At 31.0% G+C, this 22,675-nt stretch overlaps 1 long non-coding RNA gene across 1 annotated transcript; it reads left to right on the top strand.

Moving 5' to 3' along the window:
- Window positions 1-18,634: 18,634 nt before the first annotated feature.
- LOC128126625 (uncharacterized) lies at window positions 18,635-21,227 on the top strand. The gene is made up of 3 exons (XR_008224594.1): window positions 18,635-18,755; window positions 19,363-19,507; window positions 21,042-21,227. It is a non-coding gene; the product is annotated as an uncharacterized LOC128126625 (long non-coding RNA).
- The last annotated feature ends 1,448 nt before the right edge of the window (window positions 21,228-22,675 follow it).

The raw sequence follows: 22,675 nt of genomic DNA, 5'->3' as shown, positions 1-22,675 counted from the left end.
TACATCTTACAATGTAAGAAAGCTCTTTTTCCTGAATAGACTAGGGAAGTGTTGATCATTCAGGCTATTGAGTCACCAAGCTTTTACTGGTTAGAGCCGATTGCCTCATTTGACTATGACAATTCCAAGGACTCACAGTTTGACATGCCGATTACACGAAAGGCATTTACTTTTCATTGTTTCGATTCAACTGTTGAGATTCTGTTTCCAAGTCCAAAGGTTGGCCGAGAGCTTATTGATTGGTATTTGAAAAATGGTCAACCTCAGTACCGAACGTGGAGTGCTCAAAAGATTACATATGTCAAAGTTTTGAAGCCGACTCCAGCTGGCAGGTTTGTTAATGTTCATTTCAAAATAACACGAGGGACTGCAAACTTTGTATCATTGATATCGCTTGCTGATCTTCCTAATCTTAATCCACACGATTGGATTTTTCTTATCAACATTCTACTTGATCATTCCAAGGAGTATGAACCGATTATAGAGCATCTAAAGAGAATGTTGGGATCCTATATACATGAAATTGCTACAATGGATCAGGAGATTGCAAGAGTTATGAATAAAAAGCCGACAATCAAGGCGACCAAAAGCCCGGTGATGTGAATAAGATGAAGATCGGGCAGACTGACTCAACTCATTTGACGATCATGTTTACAAAGGGTGATGCTCACAGGTTCTTGTTCGCTTTGGTAGATAAACATCTATTTTCTACTGACTGCTTGGAGGACATCATCAATCTAATACATCGGTGCAAGCAGAACTCGGATGCTGATAAGAAGAATTTTTCTGATATGCTTCGGTGGTACATCACCTTTTAGTACCATGTGTTAGCTATCATACCGAGAGTGTTCAAGACGGTGAAAAAGCCCTTGGTTCCTAAGAGTTGAAATTCCGGCTCCAAAGATGCAAAGGGGGAGATTATTGGGCTTATAATGTTGCGTCTTAGGACTTTTTGTATATATCCAGATTGGGCCTGTCCATCTGTGATTATCTCTTTAGGGTTAGTCTATATATGCATGCATGTATGCATTATATTGAACGCGTCTTATTATTTACGATTGAGCTTGTAACCCTAAAACACCTCTATAATCGAAGTTCTTAATCGAGCTCTTCTGAGGTGTTGAAGCATTAATCATACGACATATTCAATCCATATTCTCTTTCACTTTACATTCATTCTTGTTTGCGTACTTAGAACTAATCGATCCTGATAGAACTTTGTTCTAACACCCTTGAAGACATGTTTCGCGTATGTGTGATAGACTTTGGAAAGTCGTGGGACACCCACTTGCCTTTAATCAAATTCTCATACAACAACAGTTATCACTCAAGCATCAAAGTTGCTCCTTTCGAAGAACTATACGGGCGTAAATGTAGATCACCGTTGTGCTGGGATGAGGTAGGTGATACTCAGCTAGCAGGAAGACAGACATCAAGCAATACATTAACGGGACCGGAGATCATACACGAAACAACAGATAAAATAATTCAAATCAGAGCTCAACTACAAGCATCACGAGACCGACAGAAGAGCTACGCTGATAAACAGCGAAAGCCCTTGGAATTTAAAGTCGGGGATCGGGTGTTGTTAAAAGTCTCTCCCTAGAAAGGGGTGATTTGTTTTGGGAAACTGGGAACACTAAACCCACGATACATTGGACCCTTCGAGATTCTTGCCTGAATCGGTCCAGTGGCTTATAGAGTGCAGCTACCTGCCGAGCTCAACAGTGTATACCCCGTGTTCCATGTTTCCAATTTGAAAAAGTGTTTATCTAATGAAACCCTCGTCATTCCACTTGAAGAAATTGAAATCAACGAGAATCTCATGTTCAATGAAGAACCAGTCGAAATCATGGACAGGGATGTGAAGTGTACTAAGCAAAGTCGCATTCCAATTGTGAAAGTTCGGTGGAACGAGAAGCGTGGACTAGAATTCACATTGGAATGTGAAGACCAGATGAAGTAGAAGTACCCTCACCTATTCTCGCATTCTCAAATCTATCTTCAAAAAGAATTTCGGGATGAAATTCCCTCTAACGAGGGGGGGGGGGGGATGATGTCACAACTAGGAATTTTGATGCTTTATAAATAATGAACCATGATAACATGGTGATTAAAACTTGAAAGCATGTATGATACTTATTCAATGACAACAAAATTCCATCAAACTCTCCATACAAGCATTCAATTAGTCAACAAAAGGTTGGAAACCCTAAAAATCCTGGATTAATTCCATTTTGAACTGGGATTTCCTTATTGGGCCTAATGGACCAATAAGATTCCAATTTGACTATTTTGGGCTTAGAACTATAAAATGGGCCCTAATTTGGACCCATTTTCATGAAACATAATATTTTGGGCCTCATAAGCCTAGAATGGACAAGTTATCTTTAATGGGCCTTATTGGGCCATAACAAATCTAATTAGCCCTAATGGGCCATAAAACTCATCCTTTGACGTATTTTGGGCCATGGATTACTCTAAAGGCCCAATGGGCTGAAAATCATCAAGTTAGGCCTCATATTAAGGATTCAAACACAAAGGCCCAAGTCTTTCTTTCCCTTCTCTCTCTCTCGGCCCAACTACAAAAAAGGGGGAAAAGAGTTGACTTTTAATGTTGCCACCTCATAATTATACATGGGGTATCCATCCACTCTTCTCATGTTCCCATGCTTGTCAACTAAACTCACTCTCTCCTCTCTCCCCTCCTCTTATTTCGGCCGAGACACACACACCCCCATCACCATTGCAAAGTTTCTTCAAACTCTCTCTAGAACACCTTCACTTTTCCTCCAAATTTTCGAAAATCACAAGGGATCCAATAAGATCTTTCCCTAATATCACTAATCCTTAGTAAGTTGTTGTTTGATCCATACTTTAACTTCTTGATTACCTCAGAAATTTCCTTAACTCATGCAAAATTCATGATCTTGCTTCGTAGAACACATCAAAGCCAAAGACCTTCTAAGAAGCTTGCTAGTCCGAAAGATCTTACCATTTTCTTTCATTTCTACTTCAAAACCGAGATCCACAAGAAAAGTTGTGTTCATACCCTTCTATTTTCGGTTTTTACAAGATTTATGGGGGAGAATACAAGTAAAATGTGTAGATCTATGTGTTTTTGTATGATATGTGAGATTTCTTGAATTTATTTGATAAATATGTGTGAAAAATCATGATCTAGACGAGATCCTTAACCATGATTAGGAAATATATGTTCTAAGACATCTTAAAACATGTTATTATCAAGGCCAAAGTATTATACAAGTTCAAAATAAGCGAAACAAAACACAAATCCAAATTATGAACCATTTTTGACAAATAAGCAAAAGATGGGAAACAGATGTGATTTACGGTTTTATAAGGGTCAAAAAGGTCAAATCAGTTAAAATATGAGTTATTATAACAATCTTGATATTTAAAGGACTAAAAGTGTAAATTTTAGCCTAATGGGCTAAATTTTGGACTTTTCGGCCTATAGGCCCAAAAATTGCGAAAAAGGTGTTTTTCAAGGGATTGAAATGGTAAAATTCTCAAAACAAGGGGAAAAGGGTAAACAAAACTATTTCAAGGGTTAAAATGATATTTTTCCAAACAAGGATCAAAAATGTAAAGTTTTTGGATTTTGGACCAAAATTGTAAAAGTTGCAAAAAGTTTGGGCTTTAACTGAAAAACACTTTTCTGGAAGGGCTGAAACTACCACAGAATAAATTTTCAACTAAAAACATCACTTGAACAAGTCTATGGGTCAAAAGTGTCAAGAAAATGGTTTAAGGGCTTAAAATGTCTTTTTTTTATAAAGGACTAAAATTGTCATTTTTACTAAAGAATGGCTGAAAGGGTTCAAACCAATATTTTGTAGTCAATTATTTTATTTTTAAGATATCGAGTCAAAAATACCAAATTACAACTTATGAAAATAGAAAGACGAATATACATAAAATTCTAAATATCGTTATAAACAACCGACCGACCTCGTGTCGTTATGAATCTAAAAACCAATCTTTCCGACAATTATACAATACCTAAAACAAATAAATATTCAAATCTTTGGTCTTCAAAGTTTCTAATCATGCTTATTGGGCCTTTGTAACCCATTAACATGACTTATTGGCCCAAATGATAATAATAAATGTTATTGGGCCTTCTATGACCCAATTTCATATTTAAGGGACCCTCAATGGCTTTCAAGTGCTATTGGGCCTTAGTGGCCCATTAGCATTGCTAGTAAGGTCCAAATAAATCAAATGTGAAATGGGCCAACGTGCCCTTCGTATACCCAATAGCCATAAATAATACGTGGGATTAGTAAGACTTTGTAATCCTCTTCTCCTCGTTTATTAGGCTTACCTTCGATTCAGTAAACATATACAAGTCGTTAATCAATGGTAATCAAATTCATGTTAGATTCAGGGAGTAATAGCGGGCGACACCTCTATGGGTTGTTTGTAGTCTGTAGTTATAATCAAAGTCTCCTGGAGGGAGAGTGAGAGTTTGTGTATAGATCTATACGGGGGTGACTACCCCACACCTCAGTTGTTCGCTACAGTTAGACTCGGCTAGTCTAGGGTGAAAATTTCTTAAGATTAATTCCGACGTTTGTTAGAATGCCAAGACAGACGAACTAGTCATTATCATGCATGGTTATAACGACTCACATAAACAAATCTAATACTATCAGAGTAATCAAGGAAAAATCATAACCATTCGTTGTGACGGTATAACAGTTTGAAACAATTATATTTTCTGATCGGATAACATCGGGTTTTTTGAGGAAATCAACACCATTCATTTGTACTTTTCAATAACTATAATGCAAAACTTTTCATTTATACACGCTTTGAAATCATTCATGTATAAACCTATGGATCTTCACACTTCGGTATAAACAATTATCTTTCCAGAAAATATCGGATTTTCTTGGTTTTATAAACTACACAAAACGTTTTCATAACAACCATGCTTATAAACTCACCAACATTCCATATGTTGATGTTTTCAAAATCACTTGTATTCTCAGGTAATAGGTAAGCTGAGGAGTAATACCAAGTATGTTAGGGTATTATGCTTTTGGAAAACTATCAAACAATTTATGTTATGGATATGTAATGTTTAAACAATGTACTTGATGTGAACAATGTCAGTTGTAATATATTGATGCATGGTGATGTTTATGTTATGATTCATGTATATTCATTGTCATGATATTCAATTTAAGTCACGCGAGCCCTCGGACGTTTCTGCCGTCTAGTTTGGGGGTGTGAAAAATCAAGGTCTCGGGTGTGTTCTAATGCAGCAAGGTAAGGTCATTGCCTATACCTCCCGTCAGCTTAAGACACTCGAAGCCAACTATACAATACACGATTCGGAGATTATTCGGGAAATGAAAGAGAAGATCGTTCGGATTTGTGAACAATTGAAAGCCTCTAGAGACTGACAAATAAGCTACGCTGACAAGAGAAGGAGTCGTTTGAAATTCAAGGTGTGAGACCGCATTCTTTTGAAAGTATCACCCTAGAAGGGCTTGATACACTTCAGAAAGCATGGGAAGTTCAATCCAAGATACATAAGGCCATTCAGGATTCTCTCTAGAATCGGCCCCGTAGCTTACAAACTCAACCTACCCCGCGAACTTAGTAACGTACATTCTACCTTCCACGTCTCGAACTTGAAAAGTGTCTATCCGATGAGACTCTTGTAATCCGACTCGACGAGATCGAGATCAACGAGAGCCTCAACTACGTGGAAGAACCTGTAGAGATCATGAACCAAGAGGTCAAGTAGAGGAAGCAAAGTTGTATCCTGATAGTGAAAGGTTCGCTGGAATGCCTAGCGAGGACCTGAATTCACTTGGGAACGCGAAGATCAAATAAAACTTCCCTCTGTAGCATAGTTATCAATTCTATTTAAACTCTAATTTCGGTACGAAATTCTTTATAACTGAGGAATGATGTGACAATCCGAAATTTCTACCTTGTATAGTCAATCAATTCAATCAAAGTCATACTTGTTTCTACCATCTTTTAGCACTGTTTAGAGTCTGTTTGAATGTTCTAAGCCTAGTACATTCAAGAATCGGGTGTTAGGAAGTATCTACTTGAATCCATTGTGCCTAAATCAAGCTTTAAACCCATTAAATGAAGTTTACAGCCAAACCTTCATGTTTGGGCTATAAACTCATGAGTTTGGCCGCGAACTCATGTTAAATACATGAGTTTACATCATTCTTATCATTTCCTTCCATTTCAAGGCAAGAAACCCCATTTCTCTCTCAATTATCATAAGATCTTCATCCCAATCTTCCAAAAATGTAAGAATCCTTTCTCTTGATTTATTGTTACAACACTTTATCTAGTGATTTCATACATGAAATCCTTTCATTTTGATAGATCTTCAAGTGTTCTTCATTTCACCAAGAACACCAAGAACACACACTAGTGTTCTTGGACCTTAAACAACCTTGCAAGCTTCTTATAAGTAAGTACAATATTCTTAGCTTATTATATACTTGAATCACTTGCAAAACACTTAGAAAACATCAAGAAAACTCGAAAACACATGGTGTTTACGGCCAAGGAAATCACCTTGGTCCGTAAACACTACTTAGTGGTGCAAATGTGCCACCACTCCTTGCTAAGGCATAGACTCGAACCTAGAACACTTCATTATGACTTGTAAGACATTAAAACAACATTTGGTACAAAATACCATGAGTTTACGACCGTAAACTCATGGGGGTTTACCCTTGGGCCATAAACTCATGTAATACATCCATGTTGGCTGTAAACTCTAATGTGAGGCCATACTTCCCTTAGATGCAACTCTTGGTACTTCTAGCACTTGAATCAAAGTATTGTCCATGTCGTAGGGTACCTATACTTGCTAAATTAGTTATTTAATCACTAATTAGATGCATATATGTGGCATTATGTGCTAACTAGGATCCGTGTGTGTGCTCAAGTCTTCACTTGACACATAGCATCTTATACCACTTATTCATCCAAGCTACTCACTACAGGTGAGTTCATACCCCTTAATCTATCTTTTAAATGGTTTTAAATGCTTTTATGGGGGGGGGGGGAATACAAGTAGAAAACATTTAGTTATATAATCAATCATATGTGATTTATAACTGTGTTTCAAACAATAGATTTCATATACTTCGAACTGTTTTTCAATTAATAGATTTCATATACTTTAAACTACTTTTAATTAGTTTTATAAATTAACATCAAGTCATCAATGTTTATTATTTTACTCTTAAAATGTTTTACAAAACTTCTTTTAAACTTGTGTATTGTCAAATGCATGTCTACATATGTATAGTTATATAAGTAATGCTTAAAGGACTTAGGACTGCTAACTCGCTTAATTTCCTTTTCCTTGTTTGGATGTGGCCTGAGAGTATCGGTTATTTGTCTGAATGTCATTTAAATATTAATTATAGATTATGTATACATATGTAGATATAAAAGTACTATCAGATAGTTCAATTCCTTTGAGTAGCAAAGGTACACCTTCATTCATTCAAATCACAAAGATTACTAGTAAACTATTATAGGTATAGTTTAGGAAAATACTATCATATACAAGTACATATAGAGAATACTATAATGAGAAACAATACTTACCATAAAGAGATATAGATAGAGAATACTATAATGAGAAACTATACAAATATACTATGATGAGAAACTAAGAGAACTTACTATTATAAGGAACTATACACCCATACTATGATGAGAAACAGATAAAGAATACTATAACAAGAAACAATACATACTAAGATGCTATAGCATACAACAACTACAAGATCTAATTATACCAATGAATCACTAACTCATTGTTCTAAAGAAAATGTGATAGTTAAATTGGGTATACATGATCATATAACTTTATTGTGGATGTACACGATGCAACCACCAGTTTGCCAAGTCGCGTTTGGTTCCCAGAATCTTTTGACAGGGAGAACATTTAGTACGGGAACTAGCCATCACATTATACCTTAAACAAATCGATTTAAGGAAATAAGTAAAGCAGTGGTTACTATAATACAGTACTACAATACTTTGATATTTTCCCTATTGCATTTATTTTGTGATCATCTCACATAATCGGTAATGTATAAACTATATTTGTTAATGATAGTCACACTTGGGAAAAATACACACTTTTACAACAAACAAACATACAGAACTTTTGATGCTTTGGTAGAAGGCTACTTTTAGTAGAAAATATATGATTTTCTAGGAGATACAATCATCTACTACAAACATTTTCATAGAAACAAAGAAACTAAATACTTATGAACTCACCAGCTTTTATGCTGATAAACTCTTTCAAAATAACTTGTATTCTCAGGTCATCAGTAGATAGGTACAGTCGACCTGGTTTTGAGAAGACAGCGTGTTCAAGACTCGGCTTTTATTTTGATTACTTTTTTTGATGTCTTATTACTATAAAAGAACATACTTATATCAACTATTACTATCAATGCAATGGATGATGTTGTTGCTTGTTTACTATTTTGCATTGTTATGATAATGTACATGACGTCCTCCACCCCCGAGCGTTTCTGTCGTTTCAGTTTTGGGGCGTGACAAAAACTCTATGCCATGGCATGGAGCAAGGATGCCCACGGTGTGGCATTGAACAACAGGCACCCACATTTTACTAAGCCACCACAGTATGGCCAAGAGTTTTCACCACATGGCAAATGTTTTAGCCCAAGCCCATCATTCTTTTATGGTTCCCTTCGCATTTAAACCCCTCTGAACCCACTTTAGGGTTCATTATCAGCCTCCAAGCCCTCTTTCACCTCGAAAAACCCTAACCTTCATTCGTTGTTTGATTCTTCAAATTTTTGGAACGTTCTTAGCATGAATAATAATAATAATAATAAGAAGAAGAAGAACAAGAACAAGAACAAGAACAAGAACAAGAAGAAGAACAAGAACAAGAACAAGAACAAGAAGAAGAACAAGAACAAGAACAAGAGGGTGAACTATTGTGGAGCTTGTAAGGAATCAACATTATCATCACCTTATATTGTCTCTGGACCTTTGTAGGTGTCTAAGTTCCTTGCTTTATGACTTTTGGTGTTTAGATCATGAATATTGTTCCCTCTTCCTCATGTTTGAGAAAGTTTGGAGGTAAGGAGCTCACAAAGTTGGCTACTTTATGACTCTCCTGAGCCCCAAGAGCATCATATGTTGTGGATCTAGCCTTTGGTAGTAGTTCTTGGCATTTGCTTAAGTTTTGATATTTAGAGCTCAGATTTGACATAAAATGAATCTTAGGCATGTATTGGACATAAATGTCTATAAAGCTTCCACTTTTATTATAGGTTTGGTGTTACAAACCCTTTTGGAGTGGTTGGGTTAAGGAATTTTTCGGATTAAGGGATTAATGGTAAATAATTATGGATTTTGGATTTATTTGGACCTAGGGTTTGAGAACTTGATCTCTTTAGGTGTCTTAATGGATAAAGTTAGAAACTTTATCCATATACACTATAGTTTGGACTAGATCTGAGCTTTGGAGCTCTTGGAATCAAGGAAAGTAGCTTAATCCATTAAGTTGCTGGAAACCCAGTTCGCATGACGTGGCCATAGGTCACCACGGTATGATGTGGCAACTGAGAATTTCCCGTATGTTTGGTTAGGTGAAGGCCACGACATGGCAGTCAGCTAAAGTCAAATCTGGCTGTTGACATTGATCGTTGACTATTGGCATGGGTTGACTTTTTTATTAATCTCTATTTTTAGAAGGTAGACTTAAGGTTTTCCTTGTGTGGATTGTCAGGAGGTGTTTTGCACCTATCTTTTGGTGGTGAGAGCTTGTGGTTGTGATCGGTGCGGCGTTACGCGAGGTTTTATTCAGCATCGTGACTCAGGTGAGTCTCTTCACTATACTCGTGGGTCGAAGGCACCAATACCGACCCACTAGATTATCTTGTAGGATGATAGTTACGTTTGTGACACTTGTTGATATGCCTGTATGTGCTTGTTGTCTTTGTGACTCATGCTGATATGACTATATGTTTTATGTATGTGGGGTTGATACAGACCCGACACAGCTACGTGCTGACATATAGAGTCATTATGGACTCGGTATTGAGACGGACTCAGGGGTTTATTCAGACCTGACACAACTATTTGTTGTTATATGTGTTGATACAGACCCAACACAACTACATGTTGTCATATGGGGTTGATACGGACTTGACACAACTACACAGTGTTATATATACTTGTGTATTATATGTGGTATTTTGGGGTAACTCACTAAGCTTTATGTGTACGGTTTATGTTTATGGTTTCAGGTACTTCCAGTTTGAAAGGGAAAGGCTCAGCGTGATTGCACAACATCCCCCATAGTTTAATTCCGCATTGATAATTTTTACTCTGATGTTTAAAAGCTATTTTTATCTTGAATGGTTTTGAGAACAATTTTTCATATAAATTATTGTTTTAAACATGAAAATTTTACCTTGGATTTTTGGGACGTTACAAATTGAATCTAATGTAAAGGCTCATGTGCAATTCAAAAATTATATTCTAGCTTGGATGGTTGGTATCTTAAAGTCACTTGAAGCTGAAGTCATGGAAGATGTAAAGTCAATTCCAAATGTAGGTCCTCTAGCATTTGTTGTCAAATAAGATAATGGAAAAGGAAAGAAATTTAAGGTGATTGCTGATGATTTAGACCCAGATGCTATAAATGAAGAGTTTAAAAGAGAGGAGAAAGCCCTAATGGTTAGTAATTCAAAGAAGTTTTTCAAGAAAAGTTTCTCCAAATTCAAAAGCAACAAAAACGCAAGGACCGATAATGGAGGAAATAGATTCAAAGGAGGCACTTCATGTAACATCTAGTTTCGAGACATTTCTTATTTTTGGATTTCCGGTCGTAATGTGATCAAGTAAAGGTTTTGAGCTTCAAAAGAATATAGTTTAGACCCTATCGGGTATTGATAATGTTGGTTAAGTAATTGAAGTCCTCGCATTGTGCTTTAAAGCAAAGCATAAAATAGGAAACGTGATATTTTGGGCTTCTTGCATAAATTAATGATTTTAGTTCGGTGTGTTTTTAGTAAAAAGTAATTAGATACAATTGTGGGGCTTGTCATTAACTTTCCTTGCATATAAAGGTTGTCGAAAATAGAGTTGAAATGAAAATGGAGTTGAATCTAGAGTGGCTCATGGGTGGATTGAAAGACCCTAACTTTCATACTAAGAAACATTATTACTCCAAAACATGCCACATGCATGTTTACAAACAATATTTTACATTGATAGTTTGATTACAAACGACTGGATACAAACCGACTAACTTTTAAGTATATTACATAACTACCCAGGATATTAAAGTTTTATACAAAACGTAAACCTAAATACAAAAGTAATAGCGTAAACTATTCTAAATCTTCCGACAGTATATAACTATACTGGTTACTTATCTCCTGCAATTGTTAAACATTGAGAGGGGTAAACGGTGACGCTTAGTGAGTTCAATAATAGAAACAATATAACGTTATGCCATATATATAATTCAATATGACAGAAACAAAGAGGAACAAAGAACAACAAAGGCATATGTAAATCATGGGACAAGCTTTTTGTATCAATCGATGATTTGATTCAATGATATATAATCAATGAGACATAACAATTTCAGTACTTCATGTACATCAATAAAAATTTAGCCCAAGTAGCACAGAAAATACTTAGGAAAATCATTTTGCTAGAATATCCAAGCTTTCAGCCTTATCTTAGCATAATGCCGATGCCAAAGTGTTGTCTATGTCATACACTTCATGGTCAACGGTACATACCAATACCCAAGTGATGCTTATGTCATACACTTCGTGGTCAGAGGTATAGCCTTGCTATTAAAATAGCAGAAATAATAACACGAGATGATAACATGAAAAAGCACATAGCATATATAACACATAACATACAATTGTTCCTATATATTGAACTCACCGTGAAATAATCGGGGGTTAAGGTATTAATTTGGGCGGTACTTCAACTCTAAATATGACTTTCTTGTGACGAAACCGGGTATTTTATTTGAAAACAGGGCCTTACTCGGGCAGAGTTTCGACTTGAAAATATGATTTTCTCGAGAACTTTAGGCCGTCGGGACTTGCTTTCGGTGTCGGGGATGATATCGGGTCTTCGGGGGTTGCAAGTAGGCTAAAGGAGTGTTTTAGAGTGAGAGAAATGAGAAAAGTGTAACCAAAATATGGCTGCCTTCACATCTATTTATATGGTGAAATTTTGAGATTCACCTCGTGAACCAAGTATGTTCACCTTGTGAATTCAATCCTGGTCATCTCCTAGGCTTGTCGTGTATCTTATAGGCTCGATAGGTGTCATGCAACGAATCCACCTCGTGAAGGTCTCGAAGTTTGTGCCCCGAAATTCAAAAATCTATATCTTTCGCATACGAGCTTCATTTTTTATGTTCTTTATATCCACGTATTGGTGAAATTATGCTCTACAACTTTCGTTTAGACTCCATCGGCTAATTTTGAGTTCATTTTTATTATTGTATTTTTAACAGGTCGGGACAGGAAAAGTCCATCAAAAATTAATAACTTCTTCATCTGATGTCCGATTTCGTCTGTCCTTTTACCGTTGTACTACTATGGACGAGACCTTTGATTCTTGTTTAGGTTGCATCAGCTAAAAATCACTCGATCTTTATTTCGAGTTTTTAGCTTTCTACTGCTATACCGAATCTTAGAAAAATTATAACTTCCTCATACGAAGTTTGATTTGGACGTTCCTTTTATGAGAATTCTCGGTTTAACGAGTACTACCACTTTCATTTGGATCATATAGGCTAAAAGGTATTTTATCAAAATTTCACTTTTTACGTCATCGCCGTCGTGCCGGTTCTGTCGCGAAACTTCAAGGAGTCATAACTTATTCGTTATAGCTCGGATTTCGATAAGGTTTTCGTCTAAATGTTTCTAACAAGATTCTTTACAACTTTCAATAAAATTTTACTTATTTAAAATTTATATTTTCGTTAAATTTCAATAATTGACTTTTGATTGGAATCTCATACAACTTCCAATACATTCTTAGTGATTCTAAACATAGTTTTAGTTCAATTCTAGTAAAAACTATCTTGTTAGAACTCAACATTCAAATTCATATAATATTTCATTATATTATTCATTTATAAAACTACATAACACAATAACTGCACGTGTATACTACATGGATCGATTTTTGTAATATTTTGAGCATCAATGTTTTTGAAGGTTTGGGTTAGAGGAAGCGAAAATGAATTTATAAGTTCAATTTATGGGATAATTGTAGTTAATGGAGTGATGTTGGGACTAGAGCTAAATGTCGGAGGTTGTGCTCAATACCGGAGGTGGTGTTGGTTGTGGTTGTCAATGGAAGATGTGGTTGGGTTCTTGAGATTAAGGATGTTATTCAGGCCAGAACTGAAAGAACCGAGAACTAAATTTCATTAATAATATGAACCGAAAATCAGACCGGATGTACCATTCCTGTTTCGGTTCTGGCTCAGGTATTAAACGATAAGGACCGAAAAGCATGCACAATTTACTTTGGAACCAAATATAACTGAAAAAATCGGATTTTGAAGTAGCATCTTGAAGCATGTTTATGCAAGGTATTCATTGTAAATGGTAAAAGGGATAATGTAAAGTTGCTATTTTAGAGCATGTTTATGCAAGCTATTGGAATTTTGTGGTCGGAATATGTTAATAAACAACGATTGGAATATGCAAAGTAAGAAATAAATAGTTAGGATTGGAATATGTTAATAAACAATGATTGTAATGTGAATTAAGAAGGATAACAAACTTATAAGTGATCTTTAGGACTAATGGTTAAACTTGCTATTTTAGAGCACGTTTATGCAAGGTATTGGAAATTTTTTGTCGGAATATGTTAATAAACAAAGATTGGAATACGTTAATAAACAATGATTGTAATGTGAGATAAGAAAGATAACGAACTTATAAGTGATCTTTAGGACTAATGGTTAAACTAGAGTATACGATCCTTATCGTAAATATGAGCAAACAAATACTAAAAAATGATACTTCATGTGGAAAGTTTCAAAGCATGATCTAAGGTTTTTTATAATCTGGTTCTAATAAATGATACTTCAAAAGGAATGTTGCAAAACATGACCAATGTCTCTTTTAATTTGGTTTTGGTTCTTTTAGAACTGATTAAGCACTAATCTAGTTAGATTACACCGAAATATCCAAGAATCGAATAAGCCCAATATAAAAAAGCGGGAATCATGTCGGATAGCTTATTATGTATTGTACTAATTGGGTTTCAGTTTGGTTATTCGGTACAAACTCTCATCCCTACTTGAGATACAGATAAAGAACGAGAAAAGAGAAGTGATGAAGTGTTAGAGAAGGAACATTAGTGATGGGTTCATGTTCTAGATCTTTTTTTGGTGATGATGGTTTATCACGTAGAAGGTGATCAGCAAAGAAGAGAGGCATTGAAGGAGTAAACTGGCAAGAGAAAAAGGAAGGGGACGTGGTGTTGACGATCATTATCTTAGAATAAGCTTATGAGGTGTAGGTATGTAGTTTTATATTAGGTTTAAAGGGGTTTTTCCCTTGTTTATATATATATATATATATATATATATATATATATATATATTAATGACTGAAAAGAATGATTTTTATAAATAAGGTATTGTAGTATTTTTCAAGTTTCGTAAGGACAAAAATTGAAACAAAATAAACTGTATGGACAGTGTAATCGCAACAAAAAAAAAGTTACAGACTAAACATTTAATTTTGACAAACAACATGGATGATCTTAGGAATATGTTCTAAATAAAAGTGAGGTGAAACGAAATATTTTTTGAAAAGTAAAAATAATATACGTTGATGTTAAGAGGCATAGGAAAAATAGAGGTAAAGATGAATACACCGACAAGTCAAAATTCAAAACACGTGTGCCATTTTATATATTCGTGGATTTAGAATACAGTTAATTGGTTTCCTTATAGAACTAATAGAAAAAACAGATTTGTTGAGGGGGTAAAGCGTAAAAATAATAAGAATAATTGATTCGTCAATGGGTTCAGACACATTGAAGGCCCACAAAATCATCATTGGTTTCTACTTTCTCCCTCTCCCTCTCCTTCGTTGTTGTTTCTTGCTGCTCATTTCTTCTTCATCAATTCTGCAACAATGCGGAATCACATCTCTCCCTCTTCCTCTCTCTATCGATAAATATATTAATTAAACTATGTGTGTAAATGTATTTTCACTTTCGTCAACATTTTCTTACCATTTATCATTGTTCTTCCTTCTTCGTCAACACTGCAACAATGACAAATCACTTCTCTCTCATGATCGATCGATTTGATTAATCGAATGCACTGTTTTCTTATAAGTTTACTAAATTTCTTCTATTTTCTTCTTGATTTGTTATGAACTCGACTAAAAACGCTAATGAAAGTGTACGATTTTCTCTTTGATTTTATCACTCTCGATCATATATATGTATGTGTCATATGTAAGTTATTCTTTAGCTGTCGATTCACTTTTATTTAAATTGCAAACTACCAATCGTTTTGGTATGTAAATCGTATCTTACCACCAATTAATGCCTACTCTTAGCCAAAATTAGAACTAAATCGCTCAAACATTTATTGAAATAAAATTATTCTTCAAGATGTCAATAATACATTAGAATTTCATTCTTTTTCTTCTTTTATGCATATTTATTCATATATATATATATATATATATATATATATATATATATATATATATATATATATATATATGTTTTGTGTTTGTTATAATGTATACACAACATCAAAGAGAGTTGCAGAAAAGAAAGTTGCAAAGTTTGAGAAAAATATAACAAAATGGGGATTGGGTGTGATGGCTTCAAAAAAGATGAAAATAGAGCTTTATGTGTTTGTTTTCTTCATTGTAGTGGTGATTGGATCCTGTAAGTCCTCCTGTAGTTTTTTCTTTTTTACATAAAACCTAAATTACAAAATCAATTCAAGCGTTTATTTTGCCATTAAAGGTATAACAATAAGGTTTAAATACCATAAATCTCCCTATTCTAATAAAAGAATAAGTTTAATCTCCTATTGACAAGTGTCATACAATTAGAACACCTCATTAATGTTATATATTCATTATCATGTCACCTGTCAACCTATTAATTATTAATTTCAAATTTTAAATTTTAAATTTTAAATTTTTTCGCTCTAATTACATTAAACTAATAATTGATTCTTTTATTTAAATTTCAAATTTTAAATTTTCCCAGTCTAATTATATTAAATTAATAACATTATATTGAAAAATAAAATAAATTTAATACATATTTTAAGATGATATAACTTCATGTATTTATTTAAATCAACGATTATAATTTTATATAACTAAAAAAATTTCTCATAAATAATAATTTATTTAAAATAATTAATTAATAAATTTGACTTTTTATATGAAAGTTTAATTAATTTTATAACCGTGGTTCTCATGGGTTATAAACTAGTGTATAATATTTGTCAACGAAGAATGTTTTTTTTTAAGAAATGTAAAATTTGTTAAAAATGGAATACAAATTATTCATAAAATATTATCTAGTTGATTAGAAGAAATGAAATAAAAGTTGATCATTAAAATTTAAGTATTTGTCTTATTCAAATATATTTTGTTAATTATAGAGAATTATAATTTTATTTTATTTATTTATTTCAATATACATAATGTGGGAATAAAGATGAGAATAAATTGAGTTCCTTAAAAAGATATCCAAATTTTAAATTTATGAGAGAATTCAGTTTTTAAGTTTACTAAAGAATAGTGAAACTCATTAACAATAAATTTAAGGAATAGTGAAACTCATTAACATGAAATTCAAAAATTTATGAGAGAATTAAGTTTTTTTAGCCAAATATGCAATTAATTAGAATAGTCAAAAACCATGTTAGTTTTTAATTTTAAAAAATGACGTGTCAAATATGCAATCATAATTTTTTGTACAACACAACAAGGTGACATTGACTCACTATTGATGTATCGTCAATGAAAAAGTTTTTAACGCCCTCATCATCATTGTTTGTATGAGTTTCTTAAAAAAAAACCCTTCATGTTTTAATAAAACCCCCAAGTCAAATCCATCTAAAAATGTTTTGATTTTATAATTTTATTTTATTATTTTTGTAGTAAATTAGTTTATAATTATTAATATTTTCTATTAAATCAACTATTTAAACTAAAATTATTATTTAATTTGTTTGTTTAGACTACATTTCCGATTAAATTAGATATATTTTCTATTTTTATTTTTCTCGTTTTATTTTTAAATATTTTTGCAAATAGACTCTGTTGTTTATAAAGAAAAGTATCGATTTTTTTCTTTTTTAGTATTTTATTTTTTTTAATTAAACTGGTACAATTTTTGTTTTCGATTTGGCTATGTGTTACGGGTTAATTTTTTTCTCAAACACGATACTGATTCTAATAAACCAAAAATTTTATTGTACGGTTTCGGTTGTAAGAATTTAGGAAGAGTATATGCTCATGCTAATGTTTAATTAGTCTTTATCTTTATAATTTAAAAATCTATTATTTATTTTTTGGGCATCCTCAAATATACATTTAAGGTTGTTCTTTTATTTATATTTTCAACGTTTTGTTCAATTTTTTAACATTTTAACTTTTTCTTCGTTTAAATTATATAATCATATAATCTTTTGACGTATTATTTGTATATCTAAAAATGGTTATAAGATAATCTGAAACATAAAAAACATAATTTATTTAATACAAAATTATTAAACGTGAAAAACGTAGATTATTAAATCCTAAAATGGTAATATCGAGTTATTACTCAACTATTTTAGAAAAATTATTAAATACACCGATACAAACTTATTACTTAATTTATTTCTCTTGATTTATGAACAAAAAAGGTTATTACTTATATTATTATTTTTATACACACCAAAATAGTTAGAATATATATATATATATATATATATATATATATATATATATATATATATATATATATATCAATCAGAATAGAGTGAATAAAAATCGGTTTGAAATGTCATAAAATATTTAAAGAAATCTTGAAAAAAATAGAAAAAATAATAAAAATATGAAAAATAATAAGTAAAAATTAAAAAAAATTAAAACTTAAAAGAAACTTGAATGTTGTAAGTAAAAAGGGTTTAAAAGTAAGTCGTAAAAAAAACTTAAAATGTTTAAAATGTCAAAACAAATTGTATGGACAGTGCAAGTGCAACAAATAAAAACTTATAAACTAAACATTTAATTTTGACAAATAGTATTGATGATTTTAGCAATATGTTCTAAATAAAAGTTAGGTGGAATGAAATACGTTTTGAAAATTAAAAAGAATATAAGTTGATGTTAAGAGACACATGAAAAACAGAGGTAAAAGATGAATACATCGACAAGTCAAAAATGAAGACATTTATGGCATTTTATAGATTCCAGGAATTAGAATACATATAATTGGTTTCCTTATAGAATTAATAGAAAAAACTGATTTGTTGAGGGGTAAAGCGTAAAAATAATAAGAATAATTGATAGTCAAAGGGATTTCAAACACATTGAATGCCCATAAAATCCTCCTCGATTTCTACTTTCTCCCTCTCCATCTCCTCCGTGAAATAGTTGTTTCACGCTGCACATTTCTTCTTCATCAATTCTACAACAATGGTGAGTCACTTCTCTCCCTCTTGATCTCTCTTTTGATTAAATATATTAATCAAACTATATGTGTAAATGTATTTCACTATCTTCATCATTTTCTAACAATTTATTATTGTTCTTCCATCTTTGTCAACACTGCAACAATCGCAAATCACTTCTCTCTCACGATCGATCAATTTGATTAATCGAACGCACTGTTTTCTTATAAGTTTACTAAATTTCTTCTATTTTCTTCTTGATTTTTTATGAACTCGACTAAAAACGCTAATGAAAGTGTACGATTTTCTCTTTGATTTTATCACTCTCGATCATATATCTGTATGTGTCATACGTAAGTTATTCGTTAGCCGTCGATTCACTTTTAATCAAATTGCCAACTACCAATCGTTTTGGTATGTAAATTGTATCTTAGCACCAATTTATGCCTACTTTTATTAGAACTAAATCGCTCAAACATTTATTGAAATAAAATTATTCTTTGAGATGTCAATAATACACTAGAATTTCATTATTCTTCTTCTTTTATGAATATATATATATATATATATATATATATATATATATATATATATATATATATATATATATATATTGTGTTTGTTATCATGTATAGACGACATCAAAGAAAGTTGCAGAAAAGAAAGTTGCAAAGTTTGAGAAAAATATTACAAAAAGAAGATTGGGTCCAATGGCTTCAAAAAAAATGAAAACAGAGCTTTATGTGCTTGCTTTCTTCGTTTTAGTGGTGGTTGGATCTTGTAAGTCCTCCGACATTTTCTTCTTTTTTACATTAAACCTAAATTACAAAATCAATTAAAGCATTTATTTTGCCATTAAAGGTATAACAATAAGGTTGAAATACCATAAATGCGTTATATTCGTATGTTTTTTTTTAAGAAATGTAAAATTTGTTAAAAATGGAATATGAAGGATTCATAAAATATTATCTAGTTGATTAGAGGAAATGAAATAAAAGTTGATTAAAGAAAATGAAATAAAAGTTGATCAGTAAAATTTAATTATTTATCTATATTAAAATATATTTTATTAATTACAGAGAATTATAATTTTATTTTATTTATTTATTTCAATATACATACTCAGGGAATACAAAGATGAGATTAAATTGAGTTCCTTAACAATATATCTTAATTTTTTAATTTATGAGAGAATTCAGTTTTTTTTTTTAAATTTATGAGAGAATACTGAAACTCATTAACCATAAATTTATGGAATAGTGAAACCCATTAACAAGAAATTCAAAATTTTATGAAAGAATTAAGTTTTTTTAACAAAATATACAATAATCTAACCTAATAAATGAAAATCAATTTTGTCAAATGTCATGTTTTCATTAAATTTGACACATGTTATTTTTTAAGAGTTTTCGAATTATTTCTTTTCCATTTGTTATTTTTAAAAATTTTTCATTTTTCTTAAATTTAAAATCCACATTTTAATGAGATTTATATATGTAAAGTAAATCATCCTATTAAATTTCATAATAAAATGCTCTACAACCTTTATTATTTACTTTATTTATTATATTCTTTGTATTTATGTAAAATTATTACTTTAAAAAATATGTAATGCTTATAATTTTATATTAAATTTTTTTTATAAACCCGTGTAATACACGGGTCTCACACCTAGTTTAGAATAGTAAAAAACAATGTTAGTTTTTAATTTTACGAAATGAGATGTATCAAATGATCATTTTTTTTTTTGCAAAATATACTATCGTTATAAATTAACTTTCCACATTAAAAAAAACTTTAGAAAGTCATTGTTAAATTATTTAGTTTTTACTTTTATCAAAAAATATTAATAATTCTATAAAATCGATATTATTTAAAGAAAATGTATCACATGATACTTTTTAAAATTTTTGAATATTTATCAATAAATATGTAACCTATCATTGTGAAATTAACTTTCCACGTTACATTAACTTTTAGAAAGACGTTATAAAAAAAAATTTATTATGAAATAATATTATTTTTATAACATTTATTTAAAAAGATATTCATTTAATGACATAATACCATCTTTTTATATTTTGTAGTGGTCAACCGTAAAAAATATATTTTAAAAAGATATATACCTTTTATTACAAGGATTCTACTTTTTAATATCAAAGTTGACCAACTTTATCTCTCTTTGTATGTTTTTTATCATCAAATATTGTCGTAATGATACTTGGATGAATTTCACAAGTCAAAGAACAAATTTAATTTACATTTAAATCCATAAGTACGGTTATTGTTAATTAAATTGTGTTTTATGTTGCAGTTATATTTCAGATTATCAGGCTGACATTGACGGGATGACAAGTTACATGGGTCAAATGCTCAATTAAATTTAAAATCAATTGTCTTTAACTTCTAATAAAAAATGCATTGTATCTAAGCATCTTGTCATAATAACCGTTGTTTTTACATATTTCAATGGTTTCATGTTGTGTTGAAAAAAAAAATACATTTTTGAAATTAACTTTATTACCGTTAATGAAAGCATAGACACTAATTTGATCTTCTCCAAAGTTTATATTTTCAAATTATTTTAACCTTTGTTTTGTGTGAATCAAGGCAACACTACATAATAGTTGTATTGTGTGTTGTTATATCATGATTAAAATGCATTGAACCATATTTGGTATGCATTGACACTATTATCAATATCAATTTTACAAAAATCACAATTTTTGTTTACAACATAACAAGGCGACATCACTGACTCGTGATAATGAAAAAGATTTGAATATCTCATCATCCTTGTTTCTATAGGGTTTTTTTAAAAAGCCCCTTCATGTTTTAATAAAATCCCCAAGTCAAATCAATCTAATCATGTTTTGTTTTTATAATTTTCTTTTATTATTTTTGTAGTAATTTTGTTTATAATTATTACTATTTTCTGTTAAATCAATTATTTAAATTAAACTTATTATTTAATTTGTTTGTTTAGACTACATTTCAGATTAAATTAGATATATTTTTTATTTATTTAGTTTTCGTTTTATTTTTAAGTATTTTTGCAAATAGGCTCTCTTATTTATAAAGAAAACTACCGATTTTTTTCTTTTTTAGTATTTTAGTTTTCGTTAATTAAACCGGTACAATTTTTTTTCGTTTTGTCTGTGTTACGGGTTTTTTTTTTCTCAGACACGATTCTAATTCTAGTCTACCAAAAACTTTTGTTTACGGTTTCGGTTGTAAGAATTTATGACAAGTATACGCTCATGCTAAGGTTTAATAAATCTTTATTTTTCTAATTTAAAAATCTATTATTTATTTTTTTGGATTCTTCAAATATACATTTAAGGTTTCTCTTTTATTTATATTTTTAACGTTATGTTCATTTTTTTAACTTTTTCTTCGTTTTAATTATTTAATCACATAACCTTTTGACGTATTGTTTGTATATCGGAAAACGGTTATAAGCTAATTTGAAACGTACGAAACATAATCTATTTAATACAAAATTATTAAAAATCTATTTAATACAAAATTATTAAACGTGAAAAGCATAGATTACTAAATCCTAAAATTGTAATATCGAGTTATTAAGCCACTACTTTTAGAAAAGATTATTAAATATACCGATACAAACTTATTACTTAATTTATTTTCGCTTGATTTATGAACAAAAAAGGTTATTACTTATATTATTATTTTTATACACATCAAAATAGTATATATATATATATATATATATATATATATATATATATATATATATATATATATATATATATATATATATATATATATATATATATATATATATATATATATATATATATATATATATATATATATATATGAAAAATCTTTGAAATTTTATAAAATATTTAAAGAAATCTTGAAAAATTGGAAAAAATAAAATAAATTTAAAAACATAAAAGAAACTAAAATTTTGTAAGTAAA

This window comes from Lactuca sativa, chromosome 6 (assembly GCF_002870075.4).
Source record: "Lactuca sativa cultivar Salinas chromosome 6, Lsat_Salinas_v11, whole genome shotgun sequence".
In the NCBI taxonomy this organism is placed as follows: domain Eukaryota; kingdom Viridiplantae; phylum Streptophyta; class Magnoliopsida; order Asterales; family Asteraceae; genus Lactuca; species Lactuca sativa.
Note: the sequence above shows the minus strand (reverse complement) of the source record. Positions and strands in the feature narration are given on the sequence as shown.